Below are 16,090 nucleotides of genomic sequence, written 5' to 3' on the forward strand. Positions count from 1 at the left end.
CATCGCGTTTCCACTTCGGAGCACTATATTTACGTTCGAATCTTCCTTGCGCAGCTCAGATCTCATCATTTGCAGGTTCTAAGTCAGGGGAGGTGGTATCTCTCCTTTGTCACATATCCTGGCTATCAACATAGGACAATCTTATGTCTCATGATCAGACAGCATGCAATACTTGCACGATGGGCGTGTTGGATTAGTGCAATCACTTGCATAGTGTCTTGGCCCTCTGCAATTGTAGCAAATCAACTGTCTACGCCCTTGAAATCCTGTCCGTGCCTGTTGGACGTGGGATCCCCCCAAGGCATGTTTTGGGGCTTAAAGCCCAAGTTTTGACTAAGTCCATTGTAAAGACTCTGCGATTTGTGGGCATGGAGCACGAAGTCATAATAGAGTCATAGGGTTGTCTGCCCTTGTTTTTGTAAAGTAATGTTGGTTTGAGAGATCTACCCATGGTCCACAGACCATGGGATTGTATAAATAGAGCAAGGCTCTAGATTTAAAGGGAGATCATCAAAGGATGGATCAGTGAATCTAAGGAGTCAATAAGGCATTGAGTCGAAGTGTAAGTCGTGTGTTTGGGTCGTAGAGTAGGAGAAGGCTCTGCAGCTGAGTGCCTGGACCCCTGCAACTGAGTGCGCAAGGTAGGTCAAGTCTGTAACTAGTTGGAAGCATTAATAAAGAGATTTTTTACCATATTTCTGTGTATCTTTTCCTATTTATGCATTGAAATATATTGGGTATGAATTACAAGTTTACTGTTTTGTTGTTCCATGAACTTATATAAATGTGTTGAGTAAGTAAATATAATAAAAGGTAGCTATTTACACGAAGATAACTAATTGTCATAAGAAGATAAGTAATCTCCACGGTGTGACTTGGGGAAACGGTGTAGATCGCTGCTCCAGCAGCATGAAAGCCCCACAACCCGTGGTTAGGGCTATGCGAAGTCAAGTATAACAACGGCGCCAAGGCCTCGCAGGTCAGGAAAGTGTGGAAAGTGACTTGCGTGAAGGTACTCACGGTTGGACTAAATCGACCCCTAAGACATCTCAAGGGTGTGGAAACCTGGTTCCAACACCTGCCCATACTGCTACGGGTGAGAGTTCAGTCCGTGCTCCATGGATTGTTTCCGAAAGGGCCAGCAGTACAGGGATTTGTTTGGTTATCTAACTCCGAACTTGGGTTAGGCCCCAACAAGCCAACAAATGGTTCTATTGCTGGGATTGGAATCTGCATAGAGATGTTTGATGTCATATCACTAGAATCCAACTAAGAAAGAAATTAAAGACTAGTTGGATAGGAAGATTCATGAGTTCGCAGCGCAGGAGAATAGGAAACCTTGACTATCAAAGGAAAAGTGGTTAGGCTGCTACCTGTACATGGAAATCTATGAAATTTTCTTCGTATCTTTCCCTAATGAGCTGTAGGAGTCGATTGTGAAGCTAGCAGATAGCCAAGGAAGGTGGAGACTCAATAATCCTATTATGTGGAATCCATAATTGGTGCGCAGATTGGAAGCTTCAAAGGATAATATTGCACACGCTGTTGATCATTGGCTCGATCGGATTATTGGAGGATTCATTATTAAGTTCGCAGTAGATACTTCAGTCAGTTATAGCAAGACAGAATGACACTTTCTCAAAGGACCACGAGGTAAGTATGTTAAGTCTCTGAACACTTGGATTAAAATGCTACTGTGTGAAAATTAGATTATGTGAATACATTGATGTTCGGGGCTATGTGAAGTGGAAGAATTTACATAACCGAAGGAAGTGCAGAACTAGAAACTAGCCCCTTGATTTCACCTCCATGAGGGGGTGAGGAAGAGGTTGCAAAGGTCTCACCAAGAAGTGTGATCAATTTGAGAAGGCAGAGAATTCTGCGTATACCACCCCCACCCACACCACCACCAGTGTCATTGCCTTCATCCCCATCTTCACCCGTACCATCTCCGCCACCACTGCGAGTCGATATGGCAAGCGCGATAAAGTTTATAATATTCAAGAGAATAGGAAATGAAGATCCGGACCAGTTTTGGTTAGTGATAAGGGCTGTATGGGAAGCACAGGGAGTTACAGACTATAATATAAAGAAGCGATGCTGGTCAGTGCTTTGTAGGATCACGCGTTGACTTGTTATATTAAGTATTCTAATGAGCATCCGAATGCAGGGGTCACGGATATCCAAATGGCACTGAACAAAGAATTTAGCAGGCCGAAGTCAAAGGCTTAGTCGATCATTAGGTTCATGGAGATCACAATGTTGCTAGGAGAGACTCCTTGGGAGTTGGATCAGAGACTGAAGTGTAAAATTCGCTAAGCTAATATGACTTTGACGGATGGATAGCATCATGAATGGTTTGTAGCATCGCTAACGCTGCATTTAAAGAATGTGTTGTCACAATAGAGGTTAACGACTCAGGCAGAGGCCTTGGAAGTCGCGATAACACTGCATGAGATCCCAATACAGGATCTGAACCTAGGAGTTCAACATATCCATGCACAGTTGAAAAAGTTATGCCTTGAGATGCAGAGTCTGAAATAGGATAGGACATCTTGCTCGGAGGTGCGCGAGGAGATATGGTCTGTTAAATGTAAGGGTCAGGTTCATGAAAAGGACCATTTCCCAGTGTTCACAAATTACCTCGTGGGAGGAGGGTCGATGCCATTAATACCAGAGGCACAAGTAGGACCTAGCACATCACCTGCTTTATGGTGCACGATTTTTCAAATAGGGGGAAAGCATATTACGGACAATTGTCATCTGTTGCAGAAGTACATGCAGAATTCACAACAGTTGTTCTGTAATTTTTGTAGATCAGTGGGACATGATGAGAGCACCTGTAGAAGCTATGGGCTGATGATGGATAGGACTCCCACCTACAGAGTCCAGACTGAAATGCGGCCCCTTGACCAAAACAAAGGAATGGTGCGAATCAGATTTTAGGGGCGCAGACAAGGCCGAGGTGGAGGGGGACCTAGAAGGGGTTGCGGATTACTATATGTTACAATTGCGGAGGGCCAAGACATTATGCCCGTGATTGTATGAATCCAACGTGGTCATCATGTCTATATTGTACATTGTTTGGCCATGAGACGGAGGATTGTCCCACACTGATAGCTATGCTGTGCGACAAGGGAGCGCTCCAACCTCCCCCGACTCAGAACCTGCATATGATGAGGTTTGAGTCGTGTGAGGAAGACCCTAATGTGATTATTATGCTCCGATGTGGAATTACAACAGGGGATGATAAAGCCACACAACTTGAATATAGTACTTGAGTTTGCAAAGGCTCTGACGAAGGAAACAGAGTTTGATTTGGAATGTGCTATGGAAACCTTCATGGAAGCCAAGAAGAGCTTCGCTGATGCCTCCACTCTAGGAAGCAAAGACAGACCAGAGCCAGAAATGGACCCATCGATGCTCACAATGTTCCTGGAAACATGCATGAAGCTACTGCACGATAGTAAGGTTGTAAAAGGATTGCAGGAACTCATTAATAGATGCACTGGGACTACGCTAGGAGAACCGCGCGTAGTTCGAAAGATTGGAAAGCATGCGACGAGGACAAAAAGAGAAATGAGGTTGACTGCATAGATTGGGGAATACGAGATGGACTAAGTGATTTTGGATCTAGGATGAGATGTGAACGGTCTGCTAAAGTAAACCAGGGAGCGCATGGGAAGGCCTACGTTGTAATGGTCTCCTATCCAGCTATGAATGGCGAATTGGAAAAAGATAATACCTATGGGGAGATTGTAGGGAATCACAGTGGATATTGAAGGAGCAAGCGTGCTAGCAGACTTCGAAGTGATAGAGATTGTAGATGACAACAATCCCTACCCCACACTATTAGGAATAGATTGGGCCACTAACATGAACGGGGTGATAAAACTAAAGAAGTGCAAGATGATCTTTGAGAAAAAATCCTTGTGCAAGTCATCCCTTTGGACCCTACAAAAGGATCACACTACACGGAGTCAGTGCATGACTATGAAAGCGACGTTGACTTAGACTACATCTACAAGATAATGGCACGAGAGAAATACTAGGTAAATCCCACCGCAGATGGATGGATCTCATGGGAGCACGAAAGATCCTGTACATCAGATTCCGATGAAGAGATAGAACGATGGCAGAACTAGTTACACGAGGTAACCACACTGAACTGTAACATGATGATGAAATCGTTGTGCTGCGTAGGGATAAAGGTAAGGGATCTACTTACTTATGATGGGTTAAGTGAGGTAGATGTTTTCTTGAATAGGTTTGAAAGAGAAGTGCCATAACAACAACATTTCGAGGCTTTGATTTGGGTACTGCCCGCTACACCCACAAGGTGGTGGGGTACGCTCCAAGGAAGCTTTGAAGACTGGCGTGAATGTATGAGAATGATGTGTATGCATTTTGGGAAGCCTCAGATGTGCCTAACAGATAAGTATGACAAACGGGATGATCCATGCACGCACCTTGCCAAGTGGACAAAAGTTTATGGGGAAGAGTCGCAACCTGAGTGGGTGCACCTGTTCTGTCATACCCTAGATGTTATACCCATGAATTGGTATATAGAGATAGAGCTATGCCATGGGACAAGTGAATGGGATATCCTACATGAAGGGTTCCCATTAACCTTCACGTTTGAGGATCATTGGTGGGACACTATTGATGATGCGCTACAAGCAGTAAAAGTAGCCATCTTCAAGATACCCCAGGAGCCAATAGAATTGGTTAATCCTGAATGGGTTGCTCAGTTGAGCTGCCCATTGGAATGTTATAATGTAAATATTGAAGAAGATGATGAGGATCCGCGAAAATTTAAAATTTGAGAAACTCAAGGCCATCGCGAGGTTCAAGGACCACTAATTGAAGACCCTGACATAACCGCGCCAGTAAAGACAAAGCAGGTGGATATTAGTACGGAAGCTGAACCTAAGTATGCAATGCTCGGTGACTACTAGGATGATGCGACGGTGGATAAGGTCGCTGAGTTACTCTGTGAGTGCCAAGACTTATTCCCGACCAAGATCACTGACTTGAAAGGAATAATCAGTGATTTAGGGATGATGAATATCACATTAAAACCCAACGCAAAGCCAGTTAAGTAGAGGCCATACTGCTTGAATATGAAATACAAGGAAAAGGTCTGTGTAGAACTAGACAAAATGCTCATAGCAGGAATCATTTAGCCGGTGGAAGAATCTGATTAGGTAAGCCCTATGGTGGTGCAGGAAAAGAAGCAGAAGGGTGAGATAAGAATATGCGTGGATCTCAGAAAATTGAATGATGCATGTGTGCATGACCCATTCCCAACTCCATTGATATATGAAGTATTGGAAAATGTCGGCGGGCAAGAAGCATATTCTTTTACTAATGGGTTCTCAGGGTACCACAAGATCAAAATCGCACCAGAAGATAGGAGCAAGAGCAACTTCACAACTGAGTGGGGCTACTTTGAATACACCATTATACTGTTTGGGTTGAAGAACGTGCTGACCTTTTTTTCGCGCATAGTTGTTGTAGCATTCAAGGAATATATCCACAAGTTCTTGGAGGTTTATCTAGATTACGATACTGTATTTGGATTGGTTAAGCACCATGTAGGGAGCTTAAGTTTGATGTTGGATACCTGTCGACGACACCAAATCGCGTTGAACCTTAAGAAGTGTACGTTCCTCGTTCCCTTTGGGACACTGTTGGGACATGTTTTTGCAAACAGGGACTGATGGTAGACCCCATGAAGTTTTTGGTGATTCTAAATTTGGAAGTGCCGCGAAGTGTCAAACAGTTGTGCGCTACCCTGAGACATACGGGGTATTACAGGAAGTTCATCAAAAGCTATTCCCAGATCACTGTGCTGATGGAGAAGCTGTTGAAAAAGGATGTCACATTCTGCTAGAATGATGACTGCATGAAGAGCCTAGATGTACTAAAAGAAAAATTGGCCTTTGTGCTGATCTTGGTCTTCCTGAAATGGGACGAGGAGTTTCATGTCCATGTTGATGCCTCGTGTATAGCATTGGGAGCAGTAATAACACAAGAGGGTGGAGACGGTTGGATCACCCTATCACGTTCACGAGTCACAGATTGTCTAAATCAGAAAAGAACTATTCCACCACTAGGGATTGGATATGGTGTATGTGCTCCAGAAATACCAGCACTATTTGCTAGGCAGACAGTTCAAGATGTATACAGATCATTCCGCGCTGAAATAATTGGTCAATAAGCCTGTGTTGGGGGGGCGCATATGCAGGTGGCTCTTATTGTTCCAAGAATATGATTTTGAGGTTGTTGTGAAGCCTCAACACTTGAACGCGAGACCGGATCACTTGTCGCGCATTGAGATGGGAGAGGAACCTACTAGTTTGGAGGAAGGATTACTTGATGCACAGCTCTTTGTTGTGCGCATAGCGGATGGACACTTTGAAGATATAATCCACTTTATAACAATGAGAACTATTCCAAAAGAATACTTCGTCCAACAAAAGAAGGAACTGGTCGTGCGCGCGACAGGTTTTTCTATCATTGCAGGGCACCTATATAAGATGGGCAATGATGAAATACTGCAAAGGTATGTACCTGAATTTGAACTAAGCTAGATCCTTGTGGATGCACATTGGGGCACTGCAGGAGGACATTATGTAGGATGAGAAACCATGCAAAATATCCTCTGTGTAGGGTTGTGGTGGCCAACCCTTCATCAGGATTCAAAAGCACACTGCAAGGCCTATGATGTATGTCAAAGAAAAGGTAAGCCATCATGGAGGGACGGGATGCCTTTGAATCCACAAAGATGTTGTAGCCCTTTGAAAAGTGGGTGATCAACTTCGTAGGACCTATCAAACCTCAGGGAAAAATGGGTGCGAGATACATTATCACTGTGACAGAGTACTTAACTCGTTGGGCAAAAGCGTAACCGATAAAATATTGCACGGCTGCCATGGCCACAAAGTTTCTATTTGAACATGTATTGACACGATTTGGATGTTCAAAGATCTCGATGAGCGATCGCAGTATACATTTCCTGAACGAAACAATCAACACGCTGACAGAATAATTTTAGGTGTATCATCAGAAAACAACACTGTACCACCCACAAGCCAATGGAACAGTAGAAGCATTTAACAAAATACGAGATTGCACTGACCAAAGTATGTAACACGTAGCGGAGTGATTGGGACCTATGAGTACCTGTAGTACTATGGGCTTATAGGAAAACATGCAAGAAACTGCTCGGACGGACACCTTTATAGTTGGTCTATGGCGTAGAAGCTATCATTCCAATGGAGTATATTATGCCTAGTCTGCGCATAGTAGTGCTTAGAGGTATGACGGACCATGAAGCCCTGGAGGAGGGCTCGTGCAGTTGGAGGAACTTGAAGAGGAAGTATTTCTGGTTGGCTTCCATCAGCAGGTACAAAAGTAGAGTGAAAAGTCCTATCACGATCGACATATTAAGTTGCGCACCTTCAAGGTAAATGATTTAGTGTTAATACATGATAGTAAGTTTGATAAATTCTCGGTGAAGTTCAAGATGCATTGGCTGGGCCCGTACATTATAAAGGAAGTCATAGACGAAGGCGTAGGGAAGCTGGTCAAGCTAAATGGAGAACCTCTCCCAGGAAAAGTGAATGGCAATCGAATGAAGCCCTACACGAGTGGCCCAACTCTCTGACTAGCCGACAGAAGCAGAGTCATCACACCCCATGGAGCTGAAAGAAGGCATGCGTTCAACCTTGGATCGATGAGGCCTTCGTCATCACAGCGAAATTGAAGGCAAGCTTGCACAAATGCAGGGGACACAGGAATAGATCTAGGGGAGCATTTCCGACACTGCAGTCTTGGACCAACGAATATAGGATATTCAGTAGGCATCCGCTTAGTGTGCTGCCGACCTTGCAGTTGTCCGAACAGAGTTGGAGGGTCTCTGCCCGAAGATCTCCACACTGACAGAGTGACTCGAGGGCGAGTCATGATGTTTTTGTTGGGGGCCTGTTGGGCGTGGGATCCCCCGAAGGCATGTTTTGGGGCTTAAAGCACAAGTTTTGACTAAGTCCATTGTAAATACTCCGTGATTTGTGGGTGTGGAGTGTGAAATCATAATAGAGTCATAGGGTTGTCCGCCCTCGTTTTTGTAAAGTAATGTCGGTTTGAAATATCTACCCATGGTCCGTGGTCCATGGGATTGTATAAATAGAGCGAGGCCCTAGGTGTCAAGGGAGATCATCGAAGGACGGATAAATGAATCTAAGGAATCAATAAAGCATTGACTCGAAGTGTAAGTCATGTCTTTGGGTCGTAGTGTAGGAGAAGGCTCTGCAGCTAAGTGTGCGAGGCCTAGTAGTCCGCAGCTGAGTGCGCAGGGCAGGTTGAGTTTGTAACCAGTTGGAAGAATTAATAAAGATAAGTTTTACCATATTTCTGTGTATCTTTTCCTATATATGCATTGAAATATATTGGGTATGAATTAAAATTTTATTGTTATGTTTCTTCGTGAACTTATATAAATGTGCTGAGTAAGTAAATATAATAAAAGGTAACTGTTTACGCAAATATCACTAACTGTCATAACAAGATAAATAAGTTCCACGGTGTGACTTGGGGAAACAGTGCATATCCATGCTTGAGTAGCGCGAAAGCGCTGCAACCCCTGGTTAGGGCTGCGTGAAGTCAAGTATAACAAGGCCGCCAAAGCCTCGCAGGCTAGGAAAGCGCACAAAGTGACTTGTGCGAAGGTACTCACGGTTGGACTAAATCGACCCCTCAGACATCTCAAAGGTGTGGAAACCTGGTTCCAACACCCCCCCATACTGCTTCGGGTGAGACTTCAGTCTGTTCTCTGCGGAATGTTGTCTAAAGGGCTAGCAGTACAGGGATTTGTTTGGCTATCTAACTTTGAACCTTGGTCAGGCCCCAACAAGCCAAAAAATCCATTCCTGCATTCCGGTCAAGGGGCCGTGTTTCAACCTGAACCCTGTAGGCAGGAGTTCTATCCATCATTAATTCATAGCTCCTGCAAGTACACTCATCATGTCTCACCGACCTACAAAAGTTACAAAACATCTATTGCGTAGTTTGCAGTTATCTATGGCATGTTTTATGGCTACTTGATAGATAGCGCACCATAAATCAGGTGCTGCTCTAGGCCTTGCATGAGCTTCCGGCCTTAAAGACATCAGTCCTCCTCCTGCAAGGTAATTTTTAAACACCAAGCAGTGGCCCTTGTCATGACCTCGACTCTTTTATTTCACACACCATACTTCTTCATGTACCTCTGGTTGAACTGTCCTATCCTGTTTCAAGCTTTTCATTTCAAGGCATAGATTCTTCAGCTCTGCGTCGATCTTCTAGACTCCCAGATTAGGATCTTGCATCAGGGTCTCATTTAGTCTCATGGCAATCTCCAAGGCCTCTGCCTAAGTTGTTATCTTCTGCTACTACAATTCACTCCTTAAGTGTGGTAGTGGCAAAGCCACAGACCACTCGCGATGTTGTCCATCTGTCAAATTCATGTTGGCTTTGCAGATCATACATTTCAGCCTCTGATCTAGTTCCCAAGGCATCTCAATAGGTAGCATCATGATTTCTTTGAATCCAATAATCGACTATGGTTCAGATGTAGGCATGCTAAATTTCTTATTTAGTGCTGCTTCAATGTCTGCTACTCTCACATTCAGGTTATCATTGGAGTACTTAATATACCATGTCAGCCTGTGATCCTGCAAGTGCTAACCAGTGTTGCTTTCTTTATATGGTCATCTATAACACCTTGAGATTCCCATACAGCCTTCACTACAAACTAGAATTGGTCTGGATCCTCATTTCCCAAGCCTTTGAACAAAGGCAACTTCACTATGTTCACGATACTAAATCACAGTGGTGATGGAGGTGGTACGGGTGAAGTTGGAGGTGATGGCGGCGACACTGGTGGTGGTGTGGGCGGAGGTGGTATTGGCGGAATTCCTTATCTTCTCAGATGAATAGCACTTCGTGGAGAGACCTTCATGAGCCCTTCTTCGTCCCCTCATGGAGGTGAAATCAAGGGGATGTGCTCTGGACCCTTTTTTCCTTCGTTTCTGTAAATTCTTCTACTTCACGTAGACCCGAACATCATGGTAGCTGCATAACCTGTTTTCCGCACAGCAACATTTTAATCCAAGTATTCATAGATTTTACGTACTTACCTCGTTGTCCTTTGAAAAAGCGTTGCTCTACCTCGCTATAGCTGACTGAGGTGTCGATTGCGAAATCAGTAACAAATCCTCCTATAATGCAATCGAGCCATCCTCTGATGCTTCCAACCTTCACACTAGCTCCAGGGTCCACACAATAGGACCATCAAGTTTCCACCTTCCTTGGCTATCCGCTAGCTTCACAATCTAGTCGTATAGCTCAGTAGGGAAGGACATGAAAAAGATTTCATAGATCTCCATATACAAGTAGCTCTCTAACCACTGTTCTTTTGACAGCCACGTGTTTTTGTTTTCCTGTGCCGCGAACACCTAAATTCTCCTATCTAACCAGCCCTCGATTTCTTTCTTAGTTGGATTCCAATGATACGACATCACACTATCTATTCATATTCTGGTCCTAGAAATAGAACCATTTGTTGGCTTGAGGGGGCCTGATCTAGGTTTAGCATTAGTTAGCCAAACAAATCCCTACACTAGTGGCCCTTTCGACATCAGCCCACGGAACACGGACTGAAGTCTCACCCGAAGCAGTATGGGGGGATGCTGGAACCAAGTTTCTGCACCCTTGAGATGGATGTGATGTCTGTTTATTCTAGCTATGCCCACCCTCACATAGGGTTCTTAATCCTCTGTCCTACCTTTCAGTACCTTCGCAAAATGTTACAATCGGCTTCTACGCAGCCCTAACCAGGGGTTAAAGTCCTTTCGCACTGCTAGTGCAGCAAACTGTGCTATTTCCCAAACTAGGCTAAGTATCATAGTTATCTTATTAACAGATCTTAATTAGCCTCACGTAAACAGATGTTCTTACTTGCATTCACTTAATGAATATAGTTATACACATTTGTGCATCATATAAGCATTAGAAGCAAATTTCATACCCAATATAACCGATGCATAAACAAGAAATAAAGACACATAAATGATAGAAAAATTCTCTTTATTAATACGTTGATATGATTATAGACTCGACTCGCCCTGCGCACTCAGCTGCAGGGGTTCGCGCACTGAGTTTCAGACTATTAGGCCTCTGCACACTCAGCGACAGAGCCTTTACTTATGCTACAACCCAAAACTTAGAATTACAGTTTAGAGCTATCTCTTATACATCTTCATTATTCATTATTGATTGATGCCTCTAACTACTTAGAGCTTAGATCTATTTATACAATCCCATGGCCCGCGGTCCATGGGTAGATCTTCTACAGCCGACATTACATTATCAAAATAATGGCGGACAACCCTATGACTCTTTAACAACTACGCACTTTGTGCCCATAAAATGCGGAGTATTTTACATTTGTATTACAAAATCAGACCAGAATATGGGCTCTAAGCTCCAAAACTACCCTTGGGGGATCCTGCGCCCAACAGTCCTTTATAATCAACCACAATACGTAGCAACATCAATCTACTTCAATAGTTTCATATACTAGAGAAATTAAAAAGGGGCATACATCCCTTATCCTTCATATGCATTACTTGGCATGTTTCTTTCTACTCCTTAGATCTTTCCCTTTTTGGCTTCTCTTGAAGCCACCCTCTTCTTTTCAATGAAGAGGAACAGGAGATCAACTCCCCCTAATTATATTATCTCCATTTTTCTTCCACACCTGAGTATGCTTAGTTTTTAGTCTGTCAACACTATGAGTTGATTACCTGTGTTGATCTGGTAATCTTGCTTGAATGAGTGACTTCCTACAATAGTTTGAGCATACAAACCATCGATCGTTCCTGTTACTAGCACCAATTAAATACATTGTGAAAATTACCTATTGCTCTTCTTTCTCATTATCTGTGTCTACTTTCTGCAATGAAGAACTACCAGAGCTTCTCCTTTTATTTGATTGAAGACTTTGTCTATTGTATCTTATATAAGAGAGATCAACTATAGGAATTTCAAGCTTTGATTTTCTATTCTCTGTTTATACTCTACAAATCTAACCACTGATCTTTGTTTCCTCCATGCACCATTAAACCTACCTCTCTTATCATTAATGTAATAAATCTTGCGTAGTTGTCCTTGCTATTGGTCATTGAAATTTCCTTGTTTTACCTTATCCTTACCCTCAATTATCTTACTTTAACCTCTATTTTAAAACCTGAACTAATCCTTTCACATATATTTATGGTTCCTTTTAATGAATTTTTGGATATTGGTTATGTAATCTTATTATTGATTAAAAAGGTCAAATAGGTTTATGCTTTTTTTATGTAGCTCATTATTTACATTACCTTGTGGTTTGACAAGTAATGGTCATTAATCAAAGTCGAAGTGGTTGGTATAGGATCCCAATATTCCTGTATTTCTTGCGGTTTCTACACCAGATTTGTAAAACCAACCGATTTGATGAGGATTAGCTCCGAGTGTAGTATATATGTCAAGAGGAAATGGCACACACTTGCCATTGAAGATTTGTATCATTTCTTGTATAGGGTTTGGGGCATTATGAAGTTTCCAAAGATGGAGGTCATCTACCAGTTGATGTGTTTTTTTGGTAGCTATTCAATACGGCTGAGAGTTGATGAAAACATGTACCAGTTAGGGTTTTGCAATAACATAGGTTAGCGATATGGTTGAAGACTTTGGTACTCTTGTATTTTTGAAGATCTATATCACCAAAACCCTCTAAGGGATAAATCCATCATTTTGTAATGTATAATTGCAGAGACTTTATGTTTTTGTAATAAAAAGGATTTAATGTTAGTTTCCATATATAGTTCTTATTATTCCTTGTAATGGTAACTTTGTTCATATAATTTCAGTGTTTCCTTAAGAGGGAAACGAGTTGGTTGGCTATGGCCCAACCAACCCAACTCATTCTCCCAGTTTTATAGTTGTGTGTATAAGGTACAAGAACGAATAGTGTGAAGGTTGCTTTTTAATGGTGAGAGTGTAGGATTGGTAATGCTCTTGTGCTTATTTATTTTTCTCTGAGTGATCTCAGATCTGAGGGCTTGTGAGTGTCATATGTGTTTTTATTTCTGTCAAAGAATTTTTTGTATAATTTAATAAAACACAACAATATGTATTTTATCTGAGAATATTCCTCTTGAATTACTTTTGGAGTAATGGTTAGGGTTGCAAGATTTGATCATTTAAGCTTTGTTTAAGTATTTATTTATTTACAACAAACATACTCTAATCAAAGCATACATATTGTAACTATGTAGCGGTGTTAATCCTCTTGTGTAAATCATTAAGTTTAAATCGTATTCCTTGCTTTGATAAATATTTGTAAACTGGAGTTTAAGTATAAGAATCATTGGCTATCACTTTTTGGATTCTAGGAATATAAGATATATATTTTTATTTAATGATTGAATTCGTATGTACACAAGACATAATCACAAAATGATAAATGTTCAGAGAGGATATGAGTAAAGAATATTTTAAGTGGTGATATTTTATTCAAACATAGGAGTTTACTATTTGCACTAAGATTAATGAAATTTCCCTTTGACTTTCGCAATTAATATTCTTGAATTGTAATTTTCATTTGATTTGGGATTTCTTTTGTTATCGGTTGAGTTGAAGTCTTCCTTTCCGCACTTGTCGATTGCATGCTTGACAATACAAAATTTTGATTTATAGATTAAGGGATATAAGATTTTGGAGTGTATATCTATTCTGGTACAGGATCAAAGTCATACCAGTACAAGAATAGAGTGGTTCCACTGTAGGAACATTTTGTTCTGGGTATGAGAATAGGATCGTTCTAGTACAGGAATAGGGTTTCTCTGGTACATGAAGTGGAATTAATAAAACACATAACGTATACTTATTCTGCCTTTTGAGTAATAGAACTTAGATATAGGAACATATTTTCTTTTTGAATTCTTTTGAGTTTTATTGAGTGGCATGCTTCATTTCTTCCAAAAAAGTATTTGATTATTTTTTTGAGTGAATCTAGTTTCCAAAGTGTAGTGGTGTCATTTTGATTGCAAACATAAGCAAGGATTGCAAGGTTTTCTTTTAATTTATTCTTTTAGATTCCACATGATTTAATTGTTGGAATAGAAGTAGTGCTTTCAGGGTTAAATCCAAAATCTTTGGCATTTGCTGTGCTACGCCTCAAAGCTTACATATCTCTGGATTGACAATTAAGTGTTGAGGAATTAAATTGTAATTCTAGTACCCGACATTTTGACATCGTTGCTGAGGAGGCGTTAAAATAATTCCAGTAAGGCTTGGCTTTTTTTTTTAGGTAGTAGGGGTAAGTTTGCTTGATTTTTTCGAGTGCAGTGTGCTTCTATTTCTTGAAGAGATTTATTTGGAATTGATTGTGTGTTGTAGACATATTTTTTTAGTTGCAGCATTGGATTCAACTTACTTCAGCAAGTTGTTTTCAGTCCTATTTTTATTTCTGGTTGATTTCTTTAAAAATGTATGACTATGAGAGGTAGGGGACCAAAGACCAATAAGGGAAAAGGAAACAATGATACATTGGAAAGATTTTCTCATGTTGGGCCTTCTATTGTAGGCAGAAAGTCCAAACAAATGCAGACCCATCTCGCAGGCACTATCCACATGGACTCTGGAGACAGTGGTGTAGGAATTTCACAACCAGCCAGAGGGAAGAAGGGGACTACTTGGGTTACAAATGAAAACTTGATCCAAGATCAAATTTTGCACTTTATGGGAAGTGGCCTATTTAGAGGGAGGAAAATGGAAGATCATGAAGACCATGCAGAGGGGACTAGTGAGAATCAGCGAGTGGATGAGTAGACTACTTTCGAGTTTCTGATTGTGGATCCACATGCAATAGTCCAAATGAAGAATATCCCACCATCTTTTCTTCCACGTTTTCATGGTAAAGTGCATGAAGATCCAAATTCCTTTTTATTTGAATTTGATATACTATGTAGGAGTTACAATTATTCTTTAGATGCCCAAAAGCTAAAACTTTCCCTACAACTCTCAAGGACTCAACTTTACGTTGGTTCATGGGACTAGGAGGGAATACTATAGCTTCTTGGGAACAAATGAAGAGGGTGTTTTTAAACAAATATCAGGAATATTGTAAGACAAGAGAAATGTAAGATGAAATTTTCACTATTGCACAAGGAGATGATGAGACCTTAGAAGATTATTGGAAAGGCTTTTATATATCCTTCAAAGGTCGAAACATAAATTTGATCTAAACACTATTAGAACCTTGTTTCTACAAGGGCTTAGAGATGACTCTAAAAATAATTTGAATTTGTTAGGACAAGGAGATATTGTTCAAAAGACCTTTGATCAAATTTGTGACTTGTGCAGGAAATTTTCATGGAAATCAATCTAGATCTGGTAAGGGAATCAGGAGAAATTATAAAAATAACAGTTTTGGATATACAAATGCTATGATTATTGGTTTGGAAAAATGGATAATATGAAAACTGAAATTATGAATACTGCTTGTAAACAGATAAACTCCTTAAAAGTTCACTAGAAAGTAATAGAAGAGAAAGAAACATTATCCATTTATTGTCCAAAGTGGAGAAAAAATAATATTTTATGTGAATGTCCTATAGATATTAAGAGTGTTAATAATTGTGTAATATGTGTAGGGAAGCATCCTACCAAAGGATGCCCTTATATACCGAGATAAAAAGAAGCAATTGAATGAGAGAATTTGAAATATGAGCCATTTCATGCTATGGGTCACATAAATCATTGCCACAAGTAGGTACATGTATGATTTCTGAACCTGCACCATATTTTTCTGGTTATAATGCACCACATTATTCCTATCAGAACACAAATTACCTAGTCGTGGAAGCATGGGAATCATTTCTAGTATGGGAAATCTCCCCCTCCTTGGAAACAAGGATGGAGGGTACCACCACACTCTCATTATTCATATCCCATGCCTACACAGTCATATTTGTTATGAAAACAACTCACAAACTAGAAG

Source organism: Pinus tabuliformis, chromosome 3_1 (genome assembly GCF_031772625.1).
Source record: "Pinus tabuliformis cultivar Carrire ecotype Pingquan chromosome 3_1, CPIR1, whole genome shotgun sequence".
Taxonomy (NCBI): domain Eukaryota; kingdom Viridiplantae; phylum Streptophyta; class Pinopsida; order Pinales; family Pinaceae; genus Pinus; species Pinus tabuliformis.